This window comes from Grampus griseus (genome assembly GCF_964374135.1).
Source record: "Grampus griseus genome assembly, chromosome: 10".
Lineage (NCBI taxonomy): Eukaryota > Metazoa > Chordata > Mammalia > Artiodactyla > Delphinidae > Grampus > Grampus griseus.
The window spans coordinates 36,815,908-36,826,580 of NC_139004.1; positions in this window are offsets into that span (position 1 = coordinate 36,815,908).

Here is a 10,673-nt window from a genome sequence, read left to right on the forward strand (position 1 = left end):
CAAAGTGCCAATGCTTCATAAATGTCATCTGCTATGAACTGAACTGTGTCCCTCCGAATTCACATATTGAAGCCCTAATCTCCATTGTGGCTGAATTTGGAAAGAGGTCCTTTAGGAGGTAATTAAGGCTAAATGAGGTCATAAGAGTGAGGCCCTAATCTGATAGGGTTGGTGGCCTTCTAAGACGGGCAAGAGATCTCTCTCTCCACACCACCCCCCAACACACACCCCTGCACACTCCAAGGAAAGGGCACCTGAGACTAAGTGGCCGTCTACAAGCTAGGAAGAGAGTCCTCACCAGAAACAGAACCCTGCCACACCTTGATCAGGGACTTCAAGCCTCCAGAACTGTGAGAAATAAATTTCTGTTGTTTTTAAGCTTCCCAGTCTATGGTATTTTGTTATGGCAGCCTGAGCAAACTAACCGATCACCATTTTTTAAAAAAATCAGGATCCAAATAAGGTCCACATGTTACAATGGGCTGCTCTGTCTATTAACTCACTTTTCATCCACAGGTTCAACTTGTTCTTTCTGTTTTCCCACACAATATGGCTATGAGGACACTGGGTTCCTGGCCCTACAGGTCCCACAGTCTGCTGACTGCAGAGCTGGCCCCTGGATTTCCTGTCAATGTGATTAGATCTAGGGGCTTGATCGGATTCGTCTTTAAATGCCACTTCTTCCTGTATTCTTCCCAAGTCTGGGGAGACCTCCCTCCTTCGTGCTCCTCTCTCCTCCACTGCAGGGCCCAGTTTCCTCCTCTGCCTCCCACCAGACTGTACGCTAGCTTCCGGCTTGCAGGGCCCAGGTGCCCATGCTTCCTGGCTGGTCCCCAGCCAAGCCCAGTGTCCTGCACCCAGTGGGGCCTCAGAAGGCATGCAGGATGGACAAACATCACACCCTGGGCCCAGAGGCTTATCTCACCCCTCAGCTGCCAGCACCTTGGGCTTCCAGAGCAGCATCTGGACCTGCCCCTCACAGAGGTGGGGGAGAGTGGGTAGGGGCACCAGCAGGAGGCCACACTAAATGCCCAACTCCAAACATGGCACAGGCACCATCAGAGCTACATCTGCCCAAGAAGGAGGGCCAAGATGCCCACACCCAAAAAAATGTCTTCCAGGGCTCTGCTTCCCTGGTCCTCCCACCTCCCTGACCTCGGCCCTCACAGTTCTGTCAGCCTTTCTGCCTGACTTGCTTCTCGCCTGTAGGCACCACCCAAGGCTCAGCTTCTGGTTCCCTCATTTACACACAGCCTCTTCCACTCAATTCAGAATCTATCTCAGGGTTCCACAGGCATCTCTTCCTGTCTCCCACCCCAACCTGAATATGCCCAACACCTTCAGGACATCACCAGGGGCATGTCCCACCTTTGCTTCCAACTCAACACACAGTCTCGAAAATCAGCACTGTTATCCCACAGAAGGAATCCCAAATTCCTTGGAGTGCTGCCAAGACCCCCTGGTTTGGCTCTGATCAACTTCCCAGCCATTTCTTCCTTATACACATGTAGGTCTGGGTTGGGACCTTGAGTGGTAGCTCTGGGCTGTGTCAGCTGAGCTAAGCTGAACCACAGTTCCAGAATTCCCTTTCCTGCAAGCTGACCATGGTGGCAGGGGCAGACGCAGCAGCCGTGCTTGCTCCTGTGGTTGGTGCAGGGCTCCTGCGGTGTTGCAGTTCACGCGTGTTGATGCAGATCTGTGGGTTCTCTGCCGACCTCCTTCAGCTTGTCTAGTCCTAGGCCGGGTATGTGTTTAGCTACAGGACAAAGGGTGCCAACTTCTTCTGCAGGTCACTTGTGTCACCGAAGTTGTCTCGGCGTGGCTGCCTGTTCATCCTCCAGAGTCCCAGCCCTTCCTCAATGGTTCAGTTCCTTCTTGTTCTCCCCAATTTCACATCCATCTTCCCTTCCTCACTGCCTGCCATGAGGATTTTAGACTCAGAAGCATCAATTCTTTAAGTAGCTGCCCCATTGCATAAGGTCAAATCCCATATTCTGTATCACTTCTGGTTGTTCTGCTTCTCTCATCAAATCTGACCTAAACTCCTTGGGCCAGTAACTGAACTTCACTTTCTTCATCTGTGAAATGGGGATAATTACAGTGCCAATCTCCTATGGTTGTTGTGAAGATTAAATAATACCATGTGTAAGGGTTTAGAGTAAGGCCTGGTACAGAGAAGGTGCTCAGTGAATGTTATTCCTGACAGAAGACCTTTTCTATGGCTCCCTGCACCCCCCCACCCCGACTAATCAGTTCCTTTTGCCTGGAATGTCTCCACCCTGTCAACAGCTTATTTACTTCCTCCAGGAAGCCTTCCTTGATATCTACCGTTGGCATTCCTTTCCCTCCTCAGAGACCTGGTGTTCTTCTCTGTTTACTTGGATCTCTTCTGCCCCATTCATTAAGTCATGCATTCAGTTGGCAAGTATTTCTTGAGCATCTACTATGTGTCAGCCCTATGGTAGAGGTTATGGATTAAACACTGTCCCCTGCCCCTTAGCTAATAGTCTAAGGAGGAAGATGGGCCTGTTAACAACTGAAATACAATGTGGGAAATGCTTTGAACAGGGAAGCTGTGAACACCCAAAGAAGGGGCACTGAAGTCTGCAGAGAGCAGAGGGTGCTATCAAGGAAGGCTTCCTAGCAGAGGCAGCCTGAAGGATGAAGGATGAGTAAACTCTCCAGGTTGAGAAGGTGGGAAAAGGCATTCAAAGCAGAAGGAAGTGGTATGGGCTTGAGAGACCAGGGAGAGACTAGGAATAAGGGCAGGGAGTCCAGCACATTGGAGTGTCTAGGGACTGGGGAATGGCAGGACATGGGCTGAGGGGGCCCCAGGAGCCTGTCCCTGGCAGGCTTTGTCTGCTGAGCTGAGGTGCTTTCACATGAACTGAATTTTATTTATGCAGAGTAGGCCCTGATTCAATGGTCGTGAACACATCTCTCTCTGAGTGGTGGCATCCATTTCAGGGCTTTTGGGGTCCTTGGCATAGATAAGCCTCGTGCTTTCTCTTCTCTTAGTTCTGCTTTCAAGCCTTAAGGAGGATGGACGAGCTCAGTTCCTGCAGCCCAGACAGAGGGAAAGAGGGAGGGATGCCCAAGCAGGAACTGTAGGGCTGGGCAGTCACATGGCAGACAAGCTGGCTGGCTGGCAAGAAAGCTCTGCCCTGGGATGCAAATGGGGCTCTGTGTGCAGACTAGGGGCACCCAAAGGGCCTCTCACTGGCAGCCCTGGGGCAGCAGAGGGCATTTAGGGGCTGCCAGGGACGAAATGTCACCATTTGGGACCTGGATGTTGTGTGTGTGTGTGTGTGTGTGTGTGTGTGTGTGTGTGTGTGTGTGTGTGTGTGTGTGTGTGTGTGTGTGTGTGTGTGAGAGAGAGAGAGAGAGAGAGAGAGAGAGAGAGACATATGTGTGATCTCCAGGGGTGTGTGAGGGTGTGGCTTTTTCAGGGGAGAGTGAGGACTCCCCAGAGGAGCAGGTATCCCCAGTGAGCCAAGGCCCAGAGAGGACAGGCTGGCTTGTTCCCTGAGACCCCCTTGCCCCCAGCCTGGCCTGCAGCCTCAGCCTAACATAGCACCTGCCAAGAACTTAATGGCCTGTGACAGACAGGCCTGTGAGTGAGGGATGACGCGGATCCAGGGGAGATGCCGGCAGCTGGCTGAAACCTGCTCCAGTGTCTGGTGCAGCCCTTGCCGCTCCTCCCCTCGCAGCCTCCCCCTCCCCCTCAGTCTTCTAGCCCCTAGGAGGCTCGAGGCTTGGGGAGGCCCTGACGGGGTTGGGGGTGTGGGCTGTCTGGGTAGTCATGCGATGAGCAGAGGCCACACCACCAGTGCCAGTGGAGGGGTGGGCTTTCCTCAGCAGTCCCTGGCTTGGAGGAGGAGAGATGAAAAAAGCTTGCCTCCCTCATAGACTAGTCTCCTCTGTCCCCTCCTCCAAACAGCCAGCATTTTCCCGTTCAGTCCCTCTGGCATTTATCTTCCTATCTTCTGGGAGAGCTTGGTGCTGCCGGCTGCCCATCAGCAGGCCTGGGTGCCAGGCTCAGGCAGCCCTGCTTCCTGCTGTTCACCTTCCCAGGAAGCTTCCCGTATTTCCCCTTCTGTGTGCCCCCTGCCCCTTTGTGCTCTGGGTGTTCCTAATTTGTACTGTCAGTCCGTGGGGTGTGATTATTCAGAGCCCATCAGCGCCTTGAGGAACACAGGGTGGCAAAATCAACCTCCCTCCACGTGAGCCAGGGGAAGGTCCGTTCTAGGGGTGCAGAGGCCTGAAAGACAAGACAGCAAACGTATCAGTCCTGACGTGGGTGGCCAGGAGGACGTCAGTGAGGAACATAAACAACTCTTTCTTCTTCTTCGGCGTGTGAATGATCTAGTTTCAGACTTGGTACTCTCAGGGATTGGGCCACCCTTGTGGCAGGCCCTGGCCCCGTCCTGCTATTCAAGACGGCCTCAAGGTCACCAGAAGCTGGCCTCAGGTGGGACCTAGGGTGGTGTCCTGGGAAAGCCGGAATGAGAAGCCAGCCAGGTGGGTGAAGCAGCAGCAGGGCTGGCCTAACAGGGAACACGCAGGAGGCCGAGCTACGTCCACACCCCCGGAACGGGGACCGGGCAGGGAGGCGCCAGATGGGAGCCAGCAAGGGAAGGCCCAAGCCCAGGAATGGTGCTAGGCGGCGGCTTCTCAGAGCACACGGCCAGCAGGTGGGGCCTCACACCCTAGGTCAGGCTCCTTTTATCTTCAAACAGCTGTGGGCCTTTCTTGAGGCCTGCTGGAGAAACATGAGCAGCTTGGAGAGAATCGACAGGTTTCGAGTGGAGAAAGAACAGATTGTTTCCGCACAGCCAGCTGCCCTGCCCACCGGTGACCTTTCTCCCATGAGCACTTCCCCGCCTGAGCTACTGCTGCCCATCTCCCCACACGCCAGCAGGAGTTATTCTCCACTCGCCGGAGATCCACCATCAGCGCATCTTCTCTGTCGCAGAGCTCCTCTTTTGCATACTTCTGGGAGAACTGTTACATAACGAACCACTAAAATCCATTGCTCCCATCAAAGAGCTGCATGATTCCTTCTTTCTTCCCACCAGGATTCTCTCTTCATTCTTTCCTTTCAGCAAACGGCCCCAGTGCTAGGAACGTGAGGGAATGTGACAAATGACACTCTTAAAATCGTGCCAGAGGCTGTAGACTTTACAAGACCCTGAGGGGACAGGACCTTGGCTTATGTGTCTCTGTGTCCCAGAAGTTAGCACAGTGCCTGCCACATAGCAGGCCCTCCACAAATCTTTCCTGAATAGGGAGTAGGACACTCTGAGCATGTAGGAAGGCGTCGTGGAAGAGTGTAGGGTTCTCTTTCCTCCATCGTCTGCCCTCCACCTTGACCAGGTTCCAACAAGCCCCAGCCCTGTCCCGCCTCCTCCCCCAAGCCCCAGCCCCTCAGGGTGACACATACATACACTCTGCAGTTTTCCACCCATCTCAGGGTTCAGTGACCCCCCCATCACAGTCCCAGTCCCCCATAGGGCAAATCAGAAAGAAAGATGACTGAATGTCCGTGACTCTAGCCTCAGTTTCCCCACACTTTTCAAGGGCCACCTTTGTCTGGTCTACATTAGGGATCTCTCCAATTTATGTGTCATTGGGTGTCATAGCCAAGTCCACAGACAATGGCCTACAAGGCCCAACTCCCTGACCTCAATTCCACCACTATCCCTCCTCACTCTGCTCTAGGGACTTGACCTCCTCTCTGCCCTCCAACCTACCAGACAAACTCTCACCTCAGGGTCTTTGCATGTGCCATTCCTTCGATCTAGAACTCTCTTCTGCCATATACCCGCCTGGCTCACCCTCTCGCCTCCTTTAAATCTTTGCTTAAGTGTTAGCTTCTCACCAAGGGCTTTCCTCACCCCCATATACTCCCCAAATTGTAATACCACTACATATTTCCAGTCCCCCTCCTCTGCTTTATTTTTCTCACTTATCTCTTTCTCATATACTGATTTCTTTATTATGTTTATTGTCTCCCCCATTAGAATGCCAGCTCCATGAAGCAGGCATTTTTGTCTATTTTGCTTACTGCTATATCTCCAGTAACTGCAACAATGCTTGGCACATAGTAGGTGCTCAATAAATATTGGTTGAAGGACTCAAGGGGCATTTTTACTTTCTGTCCCTTCTGAACTCCCACAGGGCACCCAGCTTCACTGCGAGCCAAAGTTCATTCTGCCTCTAGTCCCTGCTGGAACCCTGGCCCTAGTCTTCTGAACGAGATGCAACTTCTACCTGGTCCCTAGAAGCGGTGGGGGTGAGCAAGCCACACCTCTCTCACTGTCCTGCCCCTTTCTTATAGGAAGGACTGGAAACTACAACCTGAGGAGGAAAGAGAACTTAAGCTGGATGCTACATCTGACTCTTCCTTTGGTCCAAGGAAAAAGCACCTTTAACTGGTGCCTTCATTAAAAAAAACAAAAACAAAAACAAAAAATCCAAAAAACATATTGGGATCATCTGTAGAACTTCCCTAAAACATTTTGGTTTCCAAACTCTATCCCCAGAGATTCTTAGTCAACTGTCTAGGCTGAGTTTTTTTTTTTTTTTTTTTTTTAAACTCCTTTAGTGATTCTAATGTTCAGCGAGAACTGGGAATCAGGGGTCCAGGCAATGCCCTGGCCAGGTTCTGTTGTCCGTTGGTGTCTCAAGAGCACCCAGAGTGAACGTGAGTACCCTAAGATGCCAAGTCTGGTTCCTCCAACTGGGAGGATTGTAGCTGTGCATGGATATTCTTCAGCTCACCCAGCAGGTAACAGTCTACACACACACACACACACACACACACACACACACACACACTGTTCTACCAGAAACCAAACTAATTCTTAGAGACTACACAATCTAAACCAGGATTTAGAAACTCAAATTCCAACTAGAGCCATGTAGGCAAACCCCTGGTTGCAGCAGGTGTGTTGCTGAGATGCAGAGATGGGTGGAGAATCCATGCCCTTCTCACGGGGGCAGCTTTTATCCTGTTACAACCTGTTCTTGTCAGGAGGGAGTGCAGGCCCTCTGGTACTGGATTTTTTTTTTTTTTAACATCTTTATTGGGGTATAATTGCTTTACAATGGTGTGTTAGTTTCTGCTTTATAAGAAAGTGAATCAGTTATACATATACATATGTTCCCATATCTCTTCCCTCTTGCGTCTCCCTGGTACAGGATTTTGCTCTTTGTTCTCCCCAAGAGAATTCAGGAATTTTAAACGAAATAACCCATATTTTCACTTGAAAATCCAAATGCTGCCAGCAGATTGCTAACCCCAGTTATACAGCTGCTGAACTGCCATATCTTGCAAGGCTGACCCCTCTTACAACGGGGTTGTATTTACACGACCACTTGAGAGCAGTGTCCCTTCCTTCCTGCCATCCTTCACGTTCAAGCTAATAGGAAATGGCTGCTCACCTCAGAGCCTCACACCGCTTAACAGCTGCTCCCTCAGCTCCGCCAAGACTCCCCGGAAGCTTTGCAATAAAGGCTTGCCGCAGGGGTGTGCTGGAGCTGGCTCCTACTGGCTTGCGAAAGTCAACTGTACCCATTTCTTCCCAAGTCTGTGCTCAGTGACATCTCACTAGCAGCATGAAATCAGCCATGGTGAGAATATTTACATTACGTGAATCAGCAAGTGCTACGAATCAGGGCTTTTCTTTTCCTAGAAAGCCAGTTATTAAACACTTACCAGCACACCACTGCACATAAGGATACAGCCTCTGCCACAGGCTGATAGGGAAGCAGTGGAGAAGGGAATAGTTTTGTTTTTCTAGTTATGTAAGAATTCACATGAATGTGTGCAATAGACATTTTGACCCTTTAAAACCCTTAGATACCCACTAAAAGGAAACAAGAATCTTAGTCCTGAAATATTTCTTCCTTAATTAAGGAATAACGGTCTTACAAGAAAATGCCCAGATTTTAAGAGTACAGTTTGGTGAGCTTTTACTAGTATACCTACTCACATAACTACCACCCTAGTCAAGATGAAGAATGCTTTTATTCCTCCCAGAAAGTTCCTCATGCCTCTTTCCAGTCATTCTTCCATAGGTAACCACTGTTCTGATTTTTATCCCCACAGATTAATTTTGCCTGTTTTACAACTTCATATAAATGGAATCATACAACATTTGCTCTTTTTTGCCTGGACTATTTCACTTAGAATAATGTTTTTGAGACTCACCCATGTCATTGCCCATATCAATAGCTCATGTCTTTTCAGTGCTAAATATTCTTCCACTGAATGAAAAGTCTTGATATCGTCTTAATCCCCAAACTCACCCAGACTTGGGGCAATGGCCCATTAATGTTTGATTTTCACTGCAGGAGAAGAAAACTTCTTCCCACCTCTCAGGATAAACAGACATTGGGCACAAGAGATTTAAATGGACTCACCTTTCTCCACCAAGAGGAGGACGATAGAGCAGAACACCAAGCAGGCATTTCATCCTTTCTGACGCTGGAGTGAGTACTGTGCTCACCGTGACACACCATGTCTCCCCAGAGTGTAGAGGCCCCATTTCCCCGTCTTCACTCTTGTAGGCTTCATCCCAAGGCCTTGGGACCTATTGGTCCCTTAGCTGTCTTCCATGTTTCTCCCAGAAGGCTTAGTGATCTCGCATGCCAATACATCTGGTGACCTGCACGATATGCCAGAATTCCTGAGATGATGACAGTTATAATGTACCTTCTTTTAGCCTAATTAGGACAAGAGGTGATTCCTGAGTTAAGGTGAGTATGGGACCCCAGGAATTCAGTACAGACGGAAGGCCAGTGCTCCCCACCCCTACCCCAGGCAAGCAGGTGAACAGAGGCAGCAGCCAGAATGTTCTTGCTCAGAACTAGTCAACAGGGAGACTGCATCCAGACAAACCCATCTTCTTTATACCAGGATAAATTCTGACACCTGCGCTTCCCCAGGTGAGGCCTGAACTCTCATGCTGGCCTTGGCATCACCTCAAGTTCCTTCCTGACCTGGTTTGTGTGATGTCACCTTAGTTGCAACAATGGGTACTTACTATTTTGTATTCTCTCTTTTCATTGTAACAGTAGTTCCCCACAGGATCCCGGGGACTGGTGATCTATATACCTGGCAATTCTCAACAGTATTCTTTATTTCTTTTTTTTTTCTTTTTTCCTGGCTGCACCGCGAGGCTTGCAGGATCTTAGTTCCCCAACCAGGGACTGAACCTGGGCCACGACAGTGAAAGCACCAAGTCCTAACCACTGGACCGCCAGGGAATTCCCAAGAGTAATATTTCTTGTTAATTCTCTACTGTTTGTTTGATCCTACTTTGGGGCATATGGGTCTTCCTAAAGTTCCCATTCTTTTTTTTTAATTTTCTTTCTTTATTTTTTTGGCTGCGTTGGGTCTTTGTTGCGCGGGGTTTATCTAGTTGTGGCGAGTGGGGGCTACTCTTTGTTGCAGTGCACGGGCTTCTCATTGCGGTGGCTTCTCTTGTTGCAGAGCATGGACTCTAGGCACACGGGCTTCAGTAACTGTGGTACATGGGCTCAGTAGTTGTGGCTCGTGGGCTCTAGAGCACAGGCTCAGTAGCTGTGGCGCGTGGGCTTAGTTGCTCCATGGCATTTGGGATCTTCCCGGACCGGGGCTCAAACCCATGTCCCCTGAATTGGCAGGCGGATTCTTAACTGCTGCGCCACCAGGGAAGCCCCCTAAAGTTTTCATTGTTTTTTTTTAAATTTATTTTTGGCTGCATTGGATCTTCATTGCTGCGTGCAGGCTTTCTCTAGTTGTGGTGACCGGGGGCTACTCTTCGTTGCGGTGTGCAGTCTTCTCCTTGCAGTGGCTTCTCCTGTTACGGAGCACGGGCTCTAGGTGCGTGGGCTTCAGTAGTTGCAGCAAGTGGGCTCAGTAGTTGCGGCTCACAGGCTCTAGAGCGCAGGCTTAGTAGTTGTGGCGCACAGGCACAGTTGCTCCGCAGCATGTGGGTTCTTCCCGGACCAGGGATCAAACACGTGTCCCCTGCATTGGCAGGCAGATTCTTAACCACTGTGCCACCAGGGAAGTCCAAGTTTTCATTCTTTAAGTGGTGCTACCATAAATAACTTTGTACAACTGTTAAAAGTATATTTGCTCATTCATTTTCTAGCAAATATTTAGTGGGCTACCACGTGCCAGGCACTGTGCCAACCATGAATAGGATAGTCCCTGGACTCCAAGAACTTACAGTCTAATGAGGAGACTGACAGGAAAGCAGGCAGCCACAGTGCTGCACGGTAAGCCCTGTGAGGAGGCAGTCACAGGGAGGCACTAACCAGCCCAGAGCTAACTGCTTCATAGCTCTGAGTACATACTGCCAGGTTGCTCAGTAGAGGGAATACTGAGCAAGATTTTCTTTCAATCATTTCAGTGAGTATACTTTTCATTTCTAGATGAGCTATTTGATTCCTTTCCAAATATACGTCTTCTTTTTTCACAATGTCCTTTTCTATTTTTTTCAGCACTTTCTATTCTTTATCTTTGCCTTCATTTGAAAACTACCGTTTTCCCCTTAAAGTTTCTTTCAGATTGCTTATTACATCAAGTTCCCACGAGTATTAATCCTCCTGTTTTGCGCACTTACTCTTGTAATGGAATGTGTTTTTGAGTGGTTTGTAATATTTTTATCGTGAGGATT